This window comes from Spermophilus citellus, assembly GCF_964194105.1.
Source record: "Spermophilus citellus genome assembly, chromosome: 4".
Lineage (NCBI taxonomy): Eukaryota > Metazoa > Chordata > Mammalia > Rodentia > Sciuridae > Spermophilus > Spermophilus citellus.
The window spans coordinates 168,052,305-168,072,866 of NC_138185.1; the positions used below are offsets into that span (position 1 = coordinate 168,052,305).

The 20,562-nt window shown below is 37.7% G+C and overlaps 1 pseudogene across 1 annotated transcript; it reads right to left on the reverse strand.

Annotated features, from left to right (window-relative positions):
* Positions 1-3,483: 3,483 nt before the first annotated feature.
* On the reverse strand, positions 3,484-13,836 carry LOC308648262 (ribonuclease H2 subunit B-like; annotated as a pseudogene). The gene is made up of 3 exons: positions 13,745-13,836; positions 7,969-8,024; positions 3,484-4,082 (listed from the first exon to the last, which is right to left on the reverse strand). The product of its transcript is annotated as a ribonuclease H2 subunit B-like (transcript).
* Between the last annotated feature and the right edge of the window lie 6,726 nt (positions 13,837-20,562).

Here is a 20,562-nt window from a genome sequence, read left to right on the forward strand (position 1 = left end):
TATCGGGACATCTGTTGAGACAACTGCCTGTGGGTATTAGAGAGGGCAGGAAGGATTGGGCAGGGTTGAGGCCAGGTACTGGCAAGTGAATTGGAGGGGAGCTCAGAGGGCCTGAGAAGGAATTTCTGGGCCTGGATGGGTTGATGGGTGGTCTTGGTCAGCAGCACCATCCAGGTATGCCTATAAAAGACCATATATGCCAGGGGTCCTCTGATAAATCCAAGCTGGGTTTAATACACCTCAGAAAAGGTGCAGAGTTCTGACTGTTGTGGCAGAGATTAGATCCCTTCAAGCCCCACCTGTTGTGCTGTTCACCTGTTTTACACATTCCTCCTTCCTCACCTCATTTCCATGGTTCACCATGCCTTTCTGTTCAAATAGCTTAAACTTCACTTCCTCCATGAAGTCTTTCCTGATCTCCTGCCCTTCTGTTTTCTTAAACCATCTGATACCTGTTCAACTGTGAATACCTTTCTATTTCATGTATTCTTAGTTCTCTTGAATTTTTTTTCTTTCTAAATTTAAGTTGTATAAACTTCTGGAGAACAGAGATTGTATCTTATACTTTCCATTTTCCTTCTGTAAACACATAGACCTCCATATAGTAAATGCTCAGTACGCATTTCTTGTTTGGTGTATAGGTAAGCCTTTGTTGCATAATTGATCTCTAAAATTAGATGATTTTAAAACCCACATTTATCAGCTCACAGTGCATCAGAATGGCTGTGGGTGGAGCCCAGCTAGATGGTGGTTCTGGTGGGGTCAGCTGGGGTGGGGGGTGACTGGTACCAGGTGTGCCAAGATGGATTCAGTCATGTGTCTGCTATTTGGCAGGCTAGCAGCTGAGGGTAGCTGACTGTGTTCTCCCTCACATGACTTCTTACCCTCCAGAAGACTAGCTTGAGTCATCATATGTCAATTTCAGGATTCTAACACAGCAAGAAAGAGGGAGACCACCAATGACAAGTGCTTTTCAAGTCTTAGCTGTGTCACATTTGCTAATGTTCTATTTGCTAAAATAAGTAACATGCCAAGCCCAGACTTGAGCATGAAGAAATAGATTATATGTCTTAATGGAAATAGCTATGCAGCCTTGTGACAAAGGACCCTGCATATTGAGATGAAAAGAATTTGTAACCATTACTTCAATCAACTATATTCCTCTAACCATGAGTTATTCACATCCCTCCTGCATGCAAAATATTCCCACCTCAGGAAACCCAAAAGCTCATCCTATTTATGGCATCAGTGATCTGTGTCAGGTCCACATGAGTCTTTTCTGGTAGGGATCCTTTTGATCCAAAGACCTATAATTAGAATGTCCAGTTGTATGACTGACTGGTAAGATAGAACCAGATAACCACAATGGGCATTTCTGTTCAAGAAGGAAAAGAAAAAAAACCCATCAGGTATTGTGACACACAATAAACCAGTCAGGGTCACTCCAGGTGAATTGGGCTGGCACGAAATAATCACATAAAGACAGATCATACCTTTTTCTTTGGGTTCTGTGATGGCTCCTCTGACCCAGCTCCCACAAAGGAGGCAAGGTAGGCAAGAAAGAGAACCCGGTTTTATTGGGGAGAAGTCATTCAAATGAGGCAAGGGGTAGGATTACAAAGGAACAGGTGAGTGTAACCTAACCCCACCTACTCCTAGAGCCACACTTCATTATCTGAGCAGAGGTAAAGCCCAAGTTATTGCAGGCACAATTGTTCAGTATCTCTTTCTCAGGACTTAAGGGCATGAATCTCCAGAGCCACTCCTGACAATTAGGAATTCCATAGAACTGAGTAATCCACAGCAATTCTGAAATCTAGTTCACTGCCAGGGAGCATTTTCTTTGGAATCCTGGCTAGGTTCTACTTCCTGGGAGTGGATACCCAGTCTATTATTCCTCATGGCTCTTAGCTTAACTTTCTAAGATGTCTTTGATTTCCACAAGAAATGGCTGGTCTTTGCAACTGAGTAACTTTTCCCAGCTGGTTTCTATCTCACAGAAAGTTGGAAGTCCAGAGCTGCCTTTTAATTTTTAAATGTTTCAGTCCATTTTAGCCTAAGTTGGCACTATTTCATCAATATAACTCTCTTAAAAATCTCTGTGGGCTTCTCTAGGAATAGGATGCAGATCTATTCCACTTAATAAAAGTTCCACGTACATTTCTGAGATGGGCCTCTCTTCTTTACAGGAGCCATGTATATTAGGGTTCTCTAAAAGTACAGAATCAACAGGAAGTATAATTATAAAAAGGGGATTTATTAGGTTGACTTACATGACCAGAAGCTGGATTGTCCACAATGGCCATCTGCAGACTGGAGCTGGAAGAACCAGTAGCTGCACAGTCCAAGAGGCTGAAGCCCCAGAACAAGAGGGATCAATGATGCTACCCTAGTCTAACACCAAAGGCTTCTGGAAACTTCCTGGAGAATCACTGGCAGAGTCTGCTTGGAAAGAGTGTAGAAGTGAAAGTCCAACATTCTTAGACAGTAGCAGCAGCAGCAGCAATCAAGAACCTGTCCAAGAAGAATCAAGCTTGCATCTGCTGCTGCTGCTTTGTGCTTCCAAAGGTTATTTCATCCAAGCCATCATCCTATTGGATGGTGCTGACCACATTTAGGGAGGGTCTCCACTTCAGTTGGCTATCCCACATCCCAATCATTCCTAGACACACCTTCATTGACACCCCCAGAAGCTTCTTAATCATCAGTATCTGTTAATCCAATTAAGTTGACAATTCAAATTAACCACCATGCTAGGCCACTGTAGAACAAAAATCTTGTTTTAGTTTTTTCTTTTTCAAATTGTGGTAATGGGAATTGAACTCAAGGACACTACAATACTGAGCTACATCTAAGACCTTCTTATTTTTTATTTTGAGGCAAGGTCTTTCTAAGTTGCTGGTGTTGGCCTAGAACTTGTGGTCTTCCTGCTTTGGCCGCCTGAGGAGCTGGGATTATATGTATGCACCACCACACCTGGCTAGAATAATAATCTTAGTGAAAATGCTTGGTATAGTTGAGAGGGCCTATTAGTCACTGCCTTAAATCTTTCAAAATATTAAGTTGGCTTGGAGTTTACCTTGATTTGATCTTTATCCTGAGGCTGTTTCTTCCTTTGAGTATTTTTTACTGGCTTAGAAGTGTGAAAATGAGAATTTTATTATCTAATCGAGCAAGTTCTGACTCCTCTAAGTACCCCCTAAATTCTACTTGCAAACAGAAAAGCTCTTCCATTAGCTCACCTCTCTCTTCCCCAACTTATCATAATCAGCTAAAATAAGCCAACTGACACTTTCAACACTCTACCTGGAAATCATCTTGCCAAGGCCCATGATTTCATTATATTGTATTCTATCTTTCAAGTTTGCCAGAGGTAATAGTTTTGTCAATTGTCTTTTTTTTCTTTGTTATTAGACTTTATTTTCACCTTTAAATCTTTCCATTTTTCAATTTTTTTTTGCACCAAAAAGATATCAGTACTTTTCATTCCACTCTGGTCAATTTGAGAAAGAGCCTTGTGGGCTGTGATATTTTGCTGGCTTTATTTTGGGTCTTCAGATCTTCAGTGTTTAACTTAGTGAATCTTCTTTTGCTTCTACTGGCTCATCTGATAACTTTGCTTTCTTTGATGGAGGGTTTGGCAATGAAGCTGAAGGTTTTGGAAGCCTTAAATATTTAGATAAGTCATTATTTAATTCTTTAGGGATATAATCAGATATCAGACCATGGGCATAATGAATAGAATCCTCCTCCTTGTTACTAGAAACCTGGTCATCAGAGAAATGCAGCTGACTGCACCTGGGTATCAACATTTACATTCTTTTTCAGTGCTGCCATAGTATGATTAGACTTCTTACCAGCCACTTTAATGTCTTCTCTTTGTTGTACTTTTAATATTTCTTGTGTCTATTTCCTCCTTCTCTGTCACATGGGGAAATAATGTATCAAGTTCAGGAAGTTTTAGCAACAAGTTGCTCGATCTAGGACTGAACCTCCTCCTCTTTTTTGGCCTTTAGGAGATATAGGAGGAGCAGAAATAGAGGTCCATGGAGTGGCAGAATGGAGATGACCTCTAGATTGAACTCAGTGACTGGTTAGCCAAGAATGGTGTTTTCCTTGGGAACTTTGATTTGAAACAGCTTAATTGAACAAGTAAATGGCTCCTTTCCCTGAACATGGGTGTTTTAGCCAGCTTTTCCTCTGTTGTGACTAAAAGACCTGACATGAACAATTTCAGAGGAGGAAAAGTTTATTTGGGGCTCATGGTTTCAGAGGTCTCAGTTCATGGACAACAGGCTTCATTCCTCAGGCTCCAGGTGAGGCTGAACATAATAATGGAAGAGTGTGGTGGAGGGAAGCAGTTTACATGATAATCAGAAAGCAGAGAGAGGAGCCAGAGAGTGCTTCCATTCACCAGGTACAAAATATGTACCCTAAAAGCATGCCCCCAGTGCCCACCTTTTCCAGCCACATCCTACCTGCCTTCAGCTACCACTCAGTTAATCCCATCAAGGAATCAATTCACTGATTGGGGTAAAGCTCTTATGATCCAATCATTTCACTTCTAAACCTTCTTGTATTGTTTCACACATGAGTTTTTGGGGATATCTCAAATCTAAACCATAACAGTGGGCTAACTGATTTTTACAAACATAAGGCCACTTTTCATCATTTTAAATATTCTAGAATCAGGAACACATGCTGCTAGGCTTGCCTGGTCCCCACATAGTCCACATCCCGGCCACTCCTCCCACTTCTCCAGATGCTCTTGCCCTGGTGACCTCAGCTCAGGCAAAAATGGCCACAGAATGGTTTGTTCCAGGCAGCACAGCACTCTAGGAAACTGGCAGAGCCCGAGAAGCCTCTAGCTTGCATTTCCATACATCTTTTAAAATTTGCCAGACTGAGATGCCTGGATTACCAGCTCATGGTCCTGGTAGGGGAAGAACCCACAGCTGCTCCTGTCTGCTTCTTCACCAGTGGGAGATGCTAACTCTGCACCCCAGGGCACCTCTGTCAGTTATTTCTTATTCCTAACATGGGGTGTCATTTTTCCAGACTGCTAGAGCAGGTTCCTTGTTGCTTCCCTAGCATCTGCTAATTGTTTGCTTGCCATTTTTCAGAGTTGGTTGACGTTTTCTTTGCTGCTTTTGCAGGATCTGGTTGTTATTTGGTCTTAGAACCAATGCTATTTATTTTTAATTTTGTTATATCGGCACTCTCATCCTGGAACCTCTTTCTTTCTTAGATTCTGCTTGGTCATAGCCTACCCCTAATTCTGATGGTCTAAAGCAACAAGCATTATTTTCACAATTTCTAATTTGAGTTGGCTAGTCTGGGCTGAAAGTGTGAGATAGCCTCACTTCTGTGCCTGACAGTTGCCTTGAGGTCAATGGGGTGCTAGAGATGACTCAGCTGAGTGTCTCCTACCATTTTCAAGATGGCCTGAGTTTCTTACATTGTGATGATTGAGAATTCTTAAAAGTAGCAAATAAGGCAGGTGCTTTTTATGTTTCTGCTTGTATCATATCTTAATGGTCAAAGCAAGTCAAAGTGTGGAACTGAGTCAGTATGGGATGGGGACTATAGAGGGTAATGGAGATGGAGGAGAATCAATGCAATCAGTTTTGCAAAGAATCTAACAATTTTGGTCCAACTGATACCCATTGCAGGAGTTTTATTTCTCCTCAGTATTCCATTCCACAAAGGGAAGTTCCCAAGAACTTTGCAGGCTCTGGTTGTTATTTGGTCTTAGAACCAATGCTATTTATTTTTAATTTTGTTATATCGGCACTCTCATCCTGGAACCTCTTTCTTAGATTTTGCTTGGTCACAGGCCACTCCTAATTCTGGTGTTCTAAAGCAACAAACATTATTTTTCACAATGTTTTGACTGACATAACATTTACCAAATTAATATGTCCATACAATATTTATGAACCACAGGGAAATTTCTTATCTGTAGAGGTGAACATAATTTCTTATCTGTACACAAACATGGTATGATTAAAAGAATGTTTCTTTTCTCATTTTCTTAGTAAAGATCATATTTGTGAGGAATTGTGCATATTTTTATTCCTTTTTTAGGGAAGTAGGCTTTTAGTTCTTTGAAAACAGTTTACATGAAATATATAATTTTTGACTAAGAAGTAAAAAAAAAGTTTTAAAGATACTTTTACTGCTTTGAGGTATTAATGGTAATAGCTGTGACTACTTAAAAACCAAAACAACTTTTATATGGATAGCACCCCATTAAGAATTTAAGGATTTTAGAGGAGAAACTCATAGTGGTAATTTCTAAGTGAAGAAAAAGAAAGAAAAAGGCAGCAGGGCAAGAGAAATGGGAAGCAATAAATATATAGTTTTGCAAATAACATAGTCTGGTGAGGAAGAAGTAAATCAAAAAAGCTATTTCAAAAAATCAGCCTTAGGCTACAAGGTTAATTGAAAAGAAAAACCAGCATTGAAAAGATGTTTCAGTTTATGATGAAGATGTCTTTTAATGAAGAAATTAGCAAAGCTATGTTAGAAAGATTTTGCTTCTACCTCTTCAAACCTCTTCTATCCTAGAATTGTAGAGAGGAAGAGAAGAACTGGTATGGCTTGAATGTTTGTGTTTCTCCAAAATCTATATGTTGAAACTAGTCACCTGCGTGATGGTATCAGGAGAGAAGCTTTGGAGATATTATGAGGGTTGCATATCAGGATTGGGATTTGAGGATCCAGAGAGCTGCCTTCTGTTTTCTACCATGTGAAGATGCCTCTAGAAGTCTTTGCTCATGAACCAGGCACCAAAGCCACTGACACCTTGATCTTGGATTTCCCATTCTCTAGAACTGTGAGACATAAATATCTGTTGTTTTAAAGCTACCTGATCTATGGAATGTTGTTAAAGAGACCAAATGGACTTAAACAAGATGGAATGTGTATTAGTCATTGCTTGGTTCACTATTTTCTATGGCAATAAGTTATAGAGCGGGGATAGAAGATTGGGACAAGGATAACAGCAAGCAACAGGTTGGGTGGTAGGGAGATAGATGGGTGCAGGACAGGCAAACATGTATTCAGAATCAACTTCTGCCCAAATGGCAGTTGGCATAATGGTAGAAACCTCTGCATATTTCAAACAAAATATTAACTACTCTGGAGGCCAGGCTCACTCTTAGGCTTGGAGAAATTAGAAGATATAAAGAGAGTAGAATTAAGAAGTCCCTTTAAAGGTGATTTAAGGGTGAGTGTTATCTCAAAAATAGTAACTTAAGTGTTTCCGAGTCACTAATGTACAAATTAGAAAGTGCCTTGAAAAATAGGAAACAATTACAAAGCCCATTAGAATTTTACAGTGGCTAGGGGAAAAATAGGGGAAATATCCTCTTCAGATTTAATGAGGGAGAGCATTTAAAGGCATTTTGATAGAGCAAGCATGCACTTATGACAGAGGGATATTTTATTTAATTATCTTGTTCACAGATAATATTTGTGCTTATATGTAAGGTGAACAGGTTATTTCCTTTAATAGGATGTTAAAATAAAGAATGTTGGAGGGTAATGATTATGAGAAATTTAAAAGAACTTTAAAATAGAATGGAGCTTGGAATTTTTGTAATTAAAAATTACATAAGAAACTTATTCATATTATAAAAAACTTGGAAAATTGCCAACAATCTCAAGACTCATCACAATTACTATTGTTATCATCATCATTATTATTATTTGTATTAAAGTGCATTTTAAACATGATTTTAGTTATAGTCAATGCACATTTTTCAACTGACTTGTCATTCAGTATTCTATTTTGAACGTATAGCAAGGATTATAATTTAAAAATGTGTAATGTCCATTTTTCATTTAGTGGTGATCCAACTTTTGTATTAACTTTTTCAGGCACATGAAAATGTGAGGTTGTTACAGAATAAAACCAAGCCCCAAACCTGAAAGCCAGATACTTGTCAACTCCCTACTCTATACCTGTTTCACTGGTCTTCTTTGCTAACAGTATTCTGATTTCTTCCAGGTATTTTCCTCTTGGAGGAAAATTCAGGGGAGAATGATCTTATCTGTGATATAAGGGTCAATGTTTGGTCTGCTCAATAGAATGGAAGATAGGGTGGAAGATTTCTCTTTGCTCTTGAGAAAAGAAAGAAAGAGATGGTTCTTTTGCTTCTCTGCACTAGTGCATGGGAGAACCAAGTTATGAAAGGAACCTAAAATCATATTGATGAGACACTAATTTAACTAACTTGGAAACCTCTGGGCTCATCTCTGTTGAAGCACATTTGAGTTGGGTTCTCTATATTAATTAATTGTTAAAGGATTCTAACTGAAAGACAAAGTCATATTTATTTTGACATTCAAAATAGGATTAAGCCAAGAATTTCAAGTGAGGCTTGAGAGAAGATTTACTCAGTTCTCTAACCTCTTCTTAACCCTCGCATATTAACAGTTGAATCTGATTTAGCCTCTGGTGTTCTCTGATTGTGTAGGGGAGATACTATGTCTTAAGGGAAATAAAGGAAGAGCTCCACCATCTGGGCCTAGAGGCTTGTGGGACTGAAGGAAGGTTGAGGAGGAGTGAAAGAGAAAGGGAGAGAGGGGAGAACAAAGCAGTAAGAGATGAGTTCTAAGTTCTCTTTTTCTAGTTTTAACTCAGAAGCATGAGGAAACCATTGGGGACAGTTCTGAGCAGAAAGATTATTACGTACTCTTTAGCCACAGCCAGAAAAAAATAGTAGTGCAAAGTGGTCAGGCACAGAACAGGGTGCTGAGATTCATTTTTTTTTTTTTTTGAGTACTTCCTATGCAGTACAGATGCTAAAACCAGCCAGTGGGCTTGTGTTAGAGTCTGTAAACAAGTCTGGATGGCGCCAGGCAAAATGCCAGAGGGAGTGGTTTGTGAAGTAACGCCAGCGAGCCATTAAGTGTGGAGATTTCTTATTGGTTGACTGATGTATCTAGTTTATGCTAATTAAGATGAGCTGTGTGGAATGTATAAATACCTCTGTTGTCCTACAATAAATGGCTCCCACTCCTGCTGTATCAATGTACACAAGTTGTTGGTCACCCCCCCCCCCCCCCCCCCCCGTTTATTTTGCTGCAGTCCTACTTAAGGCAGAGGCAGGGATGGATGCTGGGCCAGTGCACTGGATGGGGACCTGGCTCCGGCTCCGTCTCAGAGTTCTGCTGTGGAAGCTTGAAAGATAGGGAGGAGTTACTCACAGAGTCCTAATGTGTCCAAATAGGAGGGACAAGACCATCTATTGTAAGAGCTGCAAAACTCGTCTTGAATGTCTAGTGGCTCACTCCAGAGATCAGGGATGCCAACCATTAGTGCTAAGTTAGGCTAATTAAACTCTGGCTGAGCCTAGGCAACTTCAGCTCTACCCTAGGCTGCCATGTGCCTGGATATCTCCTTACAAAGGGAGGCAGACTGCCAAGAGGATATGCAAGTACCTAACTGCAGTCTGCAGGGATTGTTATTATTATTAAATTATTGAATTGGACCGATTTTCAAACTGCACAGAATCGAAAAAGTTATTTTTAACCAATGAGGCTCAGTGGGATAACTAAATTATGGACAAAATAAGGATAGTTTTCTACATCTGAAAACTAAAGTGTTAAATTATATTTTGTCTTATTCAGCATAGCCTTCATAACTATAGTTTACAAGAGTGGCACAGTAGTTTTTGATGTTGTATTTTTAAATTTAGTTTAATGGTTCCTTTATGTTTAGGCTAATATCAACAAACTTCTTTGGATATACAAATATTTTTGCACTTTGAATTATCTTGAATTAGATTTCTGCAATGAGTTTGCTGATCATTTTGTTTTTATACCAAATCTCTCTCCAAAAAAGATGGTTTTAATTTACATGGCCACTAGCACCGGAACATTTGTTTTAGTTTCATATCTCTTTCTGTGACACTTAATATTGTTATATATGTTTCTAATGTAGTAAATGAAAAATACTCTGTATTGTTTTAGTTTGTACTTCTTTGATTATCAGGCCAATGGAATGTTTAAAAAAGTTTACTTGCCACTTATAATGATTATGTATTTTGATGTTTATTATATATTACTCTTTATATACAATATAAAATTTTCTTACCTTTAGATGACAAAATGAAAATATTTGTTTATTACAGAATAAACTCATCCATTAGATTTCATACTATGTACCCTGCACCTGCCGAAGGACACTAAGGAGAATGGCAAATGGATGGAGCTGTTCTGAACCCCATGGCATGTGTCTTTTGGGAATGCTCACGTTGGGTAAGTTCCATCCATTAAACCCCAGAAAATTTCTCTTATGCTGTATTTACTGGGTGGTGGGCATCATATTCTCATTAACAAGTTTCCTGGCCACAACCTATAAGAAAGCTTTATAAAATAAATGAACATTATAACCTCCCACACTGAAAATCCATATTGCCAATACTGTAAAGTTTCATTGTTTTAGTCACTTTTCCTCTGCTTGTTCACCTTCCGTGAATGTGTCCCAGCAGGTGTGGATGGCTGATTTGACCTGCTCCAGGGGTTTTGAGGTTCCTGCTCTTCTCATTATATCACAGCACACTGAGAATGAGTTACTCTGGCATCTTCCAGGGTGTCACCCTCTCCTTTGGAAGCTGGCTTCTAAAGAGCCTATAGAAAGGTCAGAAGGAGGGCTGGGGTTGTGAATCAGTGAAAGAGCACTTGTGTTGCACATGTGAGGCCCTGGATTTGATCCTCAGCACCACATAAAAATAAACAAATAAAATAAATATATTGTGTCCATCTACAACTAAAAAAAAAAAAAAAAGAAAGAAAAAATTCAGAAGGATGACCAAGACCTTTCCCTAACTGTGCTATTTTTTTCCATTTTCCACAAATAGTATGTGTCCCCACTTATCTCAGCAACCTTAAGTTTATTCTTACTATATATTAGAAAAGTAAACTTGTTGTCAGTTCTCAATGGAGAGCCTGTCTCCAGCTGCTCTTAGAGGTCAAAGTCTTTTGTTTAAACTGGTCTATGTATGTGAGTATTAATGTTCATCTGATTTTTAAAAAATTTTTTATTTATTTATTTTTTAGTCATACATGACAGCAGAATGAATTTTGACATATAATACATACATGGAATGTACATACATCAATCATATTGTCTATTCTGCTGCCCTTCCTATCCTCCCTAGGGGAATTTTTTTTTTTTTTTTTACAAAATTCTAAAAGCAATCTGACAATATTAAGGAAGAAATTGACAACAGAAGAAAAAGCTTTGTTTCACAAAATATTTCAGGTTTTTTATTTACGTGTCTGTCATATAAACAAACTTCCAGGTTAATGTATATAGTGTTACATAGATGTTGTTGGTGACTTCATAAAATCAGACATGATGACTCCACATCTTTTAACAGTAATTGGTCCAGAGGAACACACTTGATCTAGAATCAGTTCTTCTCTGTATGACATTGTAAGTGATACTAATTCCTCAGCAGCCATCTTGTTAACATAAGGTCAAGTACAAAGGTGGAAGACACAATGAGGGTGGCAAGTATTTATTCAGCCCTGCTATGTGCAAGATGTGCTGCTAAGAGTAAAAGGAACATACCATACTCCCTACTCTTCAGAACATTTATATTGGGGGAAGACAAATAGTCCTAAAAGATTATAATGTAAAAGCAATGTGATGCTCCCTTTGGCCCTGTTATTACTGACATATGCATATAAATAAACTCTCAAATGCATCCTCAGGTTGAAGTCCTGGGTTTGAGCCACTGTTAGTATACCCTACTAAGTTGCCATATATTACTAGACTTCCTTCATTTTTTCCTCATTTGTAGAATTAGATGGTTGAACCTTTTGGGCTCTAAGTTGACTCTAATTATTAATCAAATCATATTTCATATTTCTCCCAGACTGAGTCATAATAGCTTTGTATGTGAACAATTGAATGAATGACTCATAAGAGATTTTGTTGTTTGTTTTCAAGAGGACTAGGAAAAAAATAAAAATGCTAGAATAGATGTTCAAATTATAGAAAAATGTGAAGTGCACAGCTGTTTGGCAGGCAAAAGAAAGGTGGAAATGAAAGCAGCAAATTAGAGACATTTTGTAAATTGATAAAACAAAGAAATAGCCCCTTCTATTTTGAATTGCAAAGGTAAAAGAGACAAAGTGTTCTGGAACAGAAAAAAATTTGTGTCCAGGAATAGATATGAATCAAAGGGTGACCTGGCTGAAAACATACGACTGCAAGGGGCACTGAGCTAATAGATCATCTTTCTCTTCATTTTGTGTTCCCTCACCTCAGCTCACAGGTCCCGGCACTGATTGGATTGGGAGTCAGAACAGACAAAAGGAAGCCTCTTTCCATTCTGGGTTCTCAGTGTATAGATTCACTGCCCTTGTATTTCAGTCACAAATATAGAACCCAGACACAGAATGACAAGTTTACAAGCAAAGCAGAATCTGTAGTTTAACACAAACCACCAAATAATGAAATTTCCTCCTTGGAAGCCAGCTGTGGCCCTGGAGGTTAGGAAAGAAAATTTTCCTGTGCTGCATTGTTCGGTTAGCTAGATACACACACTGGATGTATAAACATGTCTAATATTGACTTCGGCATACCATGGCCTCAGATCTTTAATTTACTAGTTATTGTAGAACTACCCCAAGTTGTCTGACCCTACTTTGAAAACATTGAATTCCCCTGATTGCTTATTAGTAACTTATTAGAACTAAGAAAGCAAATTAATCAAATGATCACCATAAAAGCAAATTTAGAAGGAAGATACTTTAAACTTCGATTTGAAGATAACCTTCCATCTGTGGTTCTTCTCAAAGTCATAGTATACTTTGTACCAAAGAATATTTCTTTAGTGGGAAGAGAGGACTTTATGATTGAATTTTGAAAGATTTTCCTTACTGGATGTTTTATAATAAGCCCTAATTCTCTGGCAAAGATGGAGGGTCTTTCCCTCTGCAGAGCTATTTGAATGCTTAAGACTTTTAGGCCACGCTTTGACCAATTAAATGTGAGCTCCTGTCATGATTGACTTAAGAGCACTTCTTTTTGGTACAATGTTTTGTATGGTTGTACTCATTAAAAAATAAAATCAACTTATTTTTCTTAATTGTGAAAATAATTTATACCTGTGTAAAATTTGTATACAAACACAATGCAGGAAATGAAAACACTTCATAATCCCATGCTTATAGTTAATTGCTATTATCAATTTGCTATGTATTCCTTCATAACTTCTTATTACGTATTTTTTCCTAAGAATATATAATGTTGGTTTTCAATGCTCTTTTTCAACATATATATTAATTGTCAATTTTCTTTGTTTTATTTTTATTTCTCAACTTCTTTCACATTTAACTATATACCTTGTTTATCTACATGCCAAAATACATCTGTATCTATTTTATTCTTTTCAATGGCTGAAATTCTCTCAATTTGTTAATTTTGTGGCACATGTAAAATGTTTTTTTGTATGTTTCATAGAATCAAATAGAATTTATGGAAAAAATGAAGGTGCAAATATACTTTTATTGAAAAAGCTGTCTACAATGTAATCTCTATTTTCCCACGGTCATTACTGTTCCAATCTGGTTTCTGTTAGAATTGCTTGTCATAGTCAAAATAACTTACTCTTGATGAATCCCGTGGAACATTCTCTACCTTTTTTCTTACTGGACCTCTGCCTAGCTATTTGTTCCTTCTTTGTAACATTTTCCCACTTTGGGTCAATACCATCCTCACCTGATTTTCTGCTTTCCAAGTCTCTGGGCTCTAGCTGACTCTTTCATCTTGGAGTTCCCCAGGGCCAGGTCCTGGACCCTCTTCAAGGTCATGCTCTCTTCTTTGCTGATCTAATTATTTCTGTGATTTAAGTACCACATCTATGCTGATGATTCCAAGCTTTTTATCTCTAGTTAGATATTTCTTTTGGGCTCAGGACTTATATCCAACTGCCTTCTTGACATATCTCCCTTTAGAAATGCCCCACATGTATCTTGAACTTAAAACAACAAAACTTAGCATTCAAACATCTTGGATCCATCAACCTGTCATTTCCCTTACTAGCCCTACTCTTGCCCACGCCACCATCATCTTTCTCCTGCACTATTGTTCTAGCATCCTACTTGTCTTTTATATGCCACTTTATTCTATTCTTTTTTTTAAAATTGATTTTATTTTTTTAAATACAGGACATTGGAATGAATTATAATTCTTATTACACATATAGAGCACAATTTTTCATATCTTTGTATATAAAGTATGTTCATGCCAATTCATGTCTTTATACATGTACTTTTTTTGCATTACAATTTTTTAATTGATTTTATTATTTTTTAAATACAAAACAACAGTGGAATGCATTACAATTCTTATTACATGTATAGATCACAATTTTTCATATCTCTGTTTATATACTTTATTTTATTCTAAATGCAGAAATCAGACTTAAAAGCACACACCAAGTTATCTTACTGCTAAAAATCCATCAGAAGTTTCCCAGTTTTACCAACTGAACCCTGTCCAGTTCCTTACATGCACGCAGGATGCTGAGTTTTCTCGCCCTGTTTTCATTTCCATCCTTGAGTCACGGTGCTCTGCTCTTGGTGAAAAGAATCTCTGGAGCTCCTTTCATTCAAATGGCCTTTGCAGTCACCCATTTACTTATTCATTCACACAATTATCCATTCATTCAGCCAGTATCAACTCAGCCCCAACTAAGAGGGCCAACCACTGTGATAATTTGTCTAGGAAGATTGCTCAAATGTCTTTATGGCACGTTATTTATACCTCTATTTTAAAGATAGAACCTTGGCCATGAGGCTTCCATATCAGCCAAGACAAAATTTCCCTGGAGGCTGTTGCTGAATGGGTGGTGGATAGACTGGATAATGATCAACCCTCTCATCTTGTTTCAGGCAGTTTTTAATTATCTTATTTTTTTGTATTATTTTATGTTTCTACCCCAAAATAACTTTCAGAAGTGAATGGGCATTACTCTAAATGGGATCCTAGGTCACATATCCACAATTTTCCCATTAAAGTGGGCATTAATTTTTTTTCCTGTGCTGTACCTGAGAAGCGTACCTCCTAATCTGAGTTTAGAGGTGTTGGTTCTTATTCTATCACATCCTTCTCAAAGGTTTTAATCTCTAGTGTGACACCATGAATGGCTATTCCCTAGCACCCTGCTACCAGTAATCAAGTCAGGATACCACTCCAGAGGCAAAGTAGACCTGTACTTTGTGTCACCTCATCACTGGTGTGCATAGTGATCTTAACAAACGTGAACACTTTGCCTTGCCATGAAATAGGAAGCTCCAGGCCTGCTCTGGTTTGCATTGACTTCTACACTTTCCTGTGTGAATGAGGGAAGAGAGTTAGCCTTTTTGTTAATTCCATCTCTAGTCTCACAAGATGACAGGTTCTGCTCTCATGCTTCCTACTTTGCACTGACTAAAGGAAAGAAGTCTGAGAGAGATTTCCCCAATCTGGAACTGAAGCTTATCTATTTCTAGTTCTCCTGAAGTTGAATGAGGTTGTTTCATTGTAGCAGAATGATATATTGAGATATTGATTGTGTTGTTGTTGTTGTTGTTGTTGTTGTTTTCCCCCTCTCCTTCCAAGTAGCTGGGCTCTTCTGCTCACTTACCATAGAGGAGAATTATTGATGTTTGGAAGAAAAAAATGAACCATTTGTCTCTCTGGCTTTTCCTCCCCTGGAAGCCTGAGCTCTTTGAGGGGGAATATGCTAGTCAAGGGTCAGGGGAGGGAGGAAAGGAAGATGGATCTGAGAGCACCAGGGATCACTGCCCTCAGCTCCACTTGTGGAGGTAACCAGACCTCAGGGAAAAGGGTCCCACAGAGCATCAGGGAAGCTGACCCAGCTGCAGGATTCCCAGGCACTCACAAAGACTCCTGTGCCCCAAGCAAAGCATAGAAGCAGAGAGCTGCTGACCTCAGATTAAGGGGGCATAGAATTGGCAGTCTCAGATGTTGCTGCTGTGGACTGAAGGTAGAGGGCTGTCCTCAAATGTGCAAGTTCTTCCTGTAGTCATAAAATGGAAGGCCTTTGAATGACTCCCAGGGTGGGAGTGTGGCACAAGCTCCAGGAATGCTTGGGGGTGGCTCTCCTAATCAGGTCAGAAATTGCTCCTGCTTTAAGCACACTCATTTTAAGACAAAAAAATAATTGGGTATATCCTTTCATGCTTGAATTTATGGTATAACATTTCTAATTATTTATTGTGGGAAAACAAACAAACAAACCTGCTTTATCCCAAACTGTGAGGATAAAAAAGTAATCTTTTATCTTTTTTGTAAGAGTTTTGCAGTGGTATGGGTGCATCTTCTGTTTATCCTCTGGGGGGCATCTTGACCCTGTGCTTCACCATCGCCTTCCTAAAGTTATTATGACACCAGAATAAACAAATGAACCTCAGCCTAAATAGCCGGGCAAAAAAAAAAAAAAAAAAAAAAAAAAAACATATGGAAAGTGACAGCATTTTACAATGCAGAACCTCGGCAGAGTGTAAGAATATAAATACAATAATTACACATTCCAATCTTATCGGCTGCCGAGGTATCATCTAATAATGTCCCCAAATTGCCTCCCCAGCAGGTGCACTCCAAATGTAATGATGTTCTTGAAGCTTTTCTTTACAGAATCATTTCTCAAATGTGTACAAATTGCTTTGTGCCAGCATGGAGAGCCCTCTTAGCATCTCAACCCAGATTCCAGAGGAAGACTCATTAATTAGGATTTTTTCAGACAAATTCCCTCACTGACAAGGAAAACCACCATCACATTACTGAGATGATACTGAAGTTCAAACCTTGTGTGTGTGATCCCTTTGACAACCTTCAAAGTCAAAATTTTCATTCCAAAGTTTATAATCTTTCACTTTTGTTGATTTTATGTCATGGAAAACATCTTGAGGATAGAACATCTTGGTGTTTGATTTTGCATCCCCAACTAATTACACCTACTGTTTCAGCTTGCCATAGTTCAAAGCAGATACTCAATGTCATTTTCCCTGCTAGACTTTAGCTTGAACTGCCTAACTCATTCTTACATCTTCAGTGTCCACTTCTTGGACCATGAGAGGTACTTACTAAACTTTCTGAATAAACAAATTAATTGCATTGGTCAGTTGGCTGATTCACTGATTATCATCAATTGAAAAGACTTACTAAAACCTCTAGAAACCTCAGAAAACCCCAAAGCAGGGGATGCCGAATACATACAATTAGCTGTTTCTGTTTTGCAGTGAAAATAGATTTATGGTTCAGTTTAAAAATTACATTAAGACAATTGGATATGACTCAGCTATTTACACAGAACTTTCCTAAAGAGAGTCATGCTATGACTGGTTTGAGGTTTACTCAGTTTCCCTGAGCTAGGGTGGTGAGTCAGATTATAAACATTAAGGTATGAGAAATTTGAGAAATAAGACACGAAAATAAGTGAAAATTGGGGTCTGGGGTTGTGGATCAGTGATAGAGTGCTTGCCTGGGCATGTGGGAAGCACTGGGTTCAAGTCTCGGCACCACATGAAAATAAATAAATAAAGGTCCCTCAACAACTAATAAAAATACTTAAAGAAAAATAAGTGAAAAGTGGATCCAATGGGGACCAGTTCGGATGGAGACTGGGTCTAATTCCCCAAAATGGAGTCTGTGGGCTTTATTTAAATGAGTGGGAAACCCAATGGGATTCAGTGAAAAGCTTCTTCAGGAAATGGGATGAAAACAGGGGAAACCGTTGTTTGAGGCTTAGCAGGTTATGCCTACCTCCAGGTGACTGGGCTGTATTTGAACCTAGGACTATGAACTAAGGCAGGGTGAATGCATAATTTGGGCATTCTTGAACCCAGGAATTTCACCCGGGAGTTCTCAGAAAAGCAACCTCCCTGCCTGGGATGGCTCAAACAAATCCATAATGAATACACGCCTCTAATAGAGTCAAAAGAGAATATGGAAATTTGGAAAACGGTTTTTACCCTGATATCCTTTTTTGACTCTAGTGCTAAAATTCCCTGTGCTGTGATTCTCTACTATAGCCCATCCTGAGCTTTCAGTTCTAGCCTCCAGTTGCCTTGGGCATATAGATCTGGTCTAAATCTGTACTCATCATTGATGTGGTGGGACCTATTGCCACAATGAATTGCCTTGTAAGAAAGCCAAATGAGATGGCTTTTTCATAGTAGCACTTTTGTGTCAAGCTACTCCTGGTTATTTTCCTGAGGTCAACTTATTTATCTTAACTGAAACTTTGCAATCTAAACTTAGTTAGCTGAGTCAATAGAGTCAACTATTTAAAACGTATAATTTGGTGAACTCAAGGAGACTAGAATTAACCACATATCCTACATGGATATTAAAGGCTACTGAGCATGTGTTTAGTTTGTCCAATTTTTAAAAGTCTTTGATCAACTGAGCTTTTTTAAAAAATATTTTTTAGTTGTCAGTGGATCTTTACTTAATTTATTTATATATGGTGCTGAGAATCGAACCCAGTGCCTCACACACGCTAGGCAAGTGCTCTACCACTGAGCCACAATCCCAGCTCCCATCAACTAAGCTTTTTTAATATCCATAATATTTATGTATTTATTTACTTTAAAAACAGTCTTGACTAAGAGTAAAAAAACTCAAACCAATCAACCACACAAAAATCAAAGTAAAACATGGGGAAGAAGTCCTCCAAGAAGCTCACAGGGGTAAAGCAGCAGGTTACTCAAGTAAACCTGACTAAAGTGTATTACTTTGCATAGGGCCCATTATTTTTATTTTATTATTTCATTTTGTTCTTTCCCCTTAGGTTTATTAAAGTATATTGACATAAATTATATATATTTCTGGTATATAGTGTGATGTTTGACATATGCATACACTGTGAAGTGGTAAAATCAAGAGCAAATTTACATGTCTATCACCTCACTTTTTTGTGTGTGTATGTGTGTTAAGAACATTTCAGATACATTATTTTACCAGTTTACAAGCAAATAATACGTTGCTATTATTAACTATAGTTAACATGCAGTACAGTAGATCTCCAGAACTTATTTCACTTGCCTAGCTGAAACTTTGTACCCTTTGACCAACATCTCCCCCACCATATATATTTTTTTTTAAATTAACATATATAGAATGTGGTTAGGGGTACAGAAGTTTAGTTCTTCTGGTTGTATTACTCAGCCATGGCCTATAGAATGATGTCCTGATTTCTTATTTAAAATAACACCAACAACAAAACAACCGTGTTCCTTAATATTGGGTCCAAATCTACCTTTAGAAACCTGTTTCTCATGAATCTTGCTCATGTTCTTATAATTTAAGCCCAAATCTTTATTTTGATAAATATACCTTGGGTCATGTTATTTCCCTTGCCTGTTTTTATCTTTTTTTTTTTTTTTTGGTGCCATTTTCTTCTCTTATTCTGGGGTTGTAGACTGTCTTGTCTTTTCAATTTCTCTTTTGCTGTCTGTATCTTCTTACCTTTGTTCAATTCTTCTGATTATCTTATTCCTTCTAAGCTGTAATGCATATCTGTAAAACATTGTGCAAAACTAGATCTTAACTTGGCATTTTGTACTGAGAAGGTTCTCAATTCATGCTTATAAATGGATTAACTTTTTGAACATCTGGAATTAAGAATGTGTACGAAGGTTTTAGGGTGCTGGCTGAGCCCAAGGAACTTGACTAGAAATAACAGGGCAAATTTATACACTTCTAAATATTCAAGTACCAAAGTATAGTCAGCTCTGAAATGGTGAGAAGGTTTCCTTATTCATGAATTCACTTTTAGGATAAGATATTTGGTATAGAGTTTGGTGTCAGAAAGACCAAAGTTAGCTTCATGATCTTGTGAAAATTTCATAAATAGCAATCACTACATTTGCAAAATAGGAAAATAATGGTTCCCACTTGATGGAGTTGTTGAGAGGACTCAGCGAATATGTAAAAGTTTTCACACAGTATGGCATGGTAAACACTCAATAAATGCTAATTAGTCAAGACTTGATTTAATGACTCAGTCTGAGAAATACAGGGGCTTCCACATCAGAGTTTGAGCTTCAACTGTAGACTTCATAGAAAAACCAATGAAGAATTTCATGGACTACTCTTTTCTTTAAAGTAAAATTCCGGTTTATTGTTGGACAACATTGTTTCACACATACATCAAACAGGCCAAAAAAATAAACAGCAACTTCATAGACAAAAAAAGGAAAAAAAAAAAAGAAATCTTTTTTCCTTTGGCCTTTTTAACCATCTCATACAAACCAACTACTTATTATACAGGTAAAGTACATACACAAAAAAAGTTACTGGAATGCTCGTAATAAAATTTTGTTGTTGTTGTTTATAAGTTTTTTTTCCTCTTTTGAGATTATAATGAACATGGTCACACCACAAGTAGTCAGAAAGAAGTAGGACAGAGAACACTCCAAAGGCTGGTTTGGTCATCTGAGATCATTAAAAATGGCTGACCCCTAACAGTATGTACAAAAATATAACATGTAAATAAAAAATACAAATTTTCCTTTTTAAAAGTACTT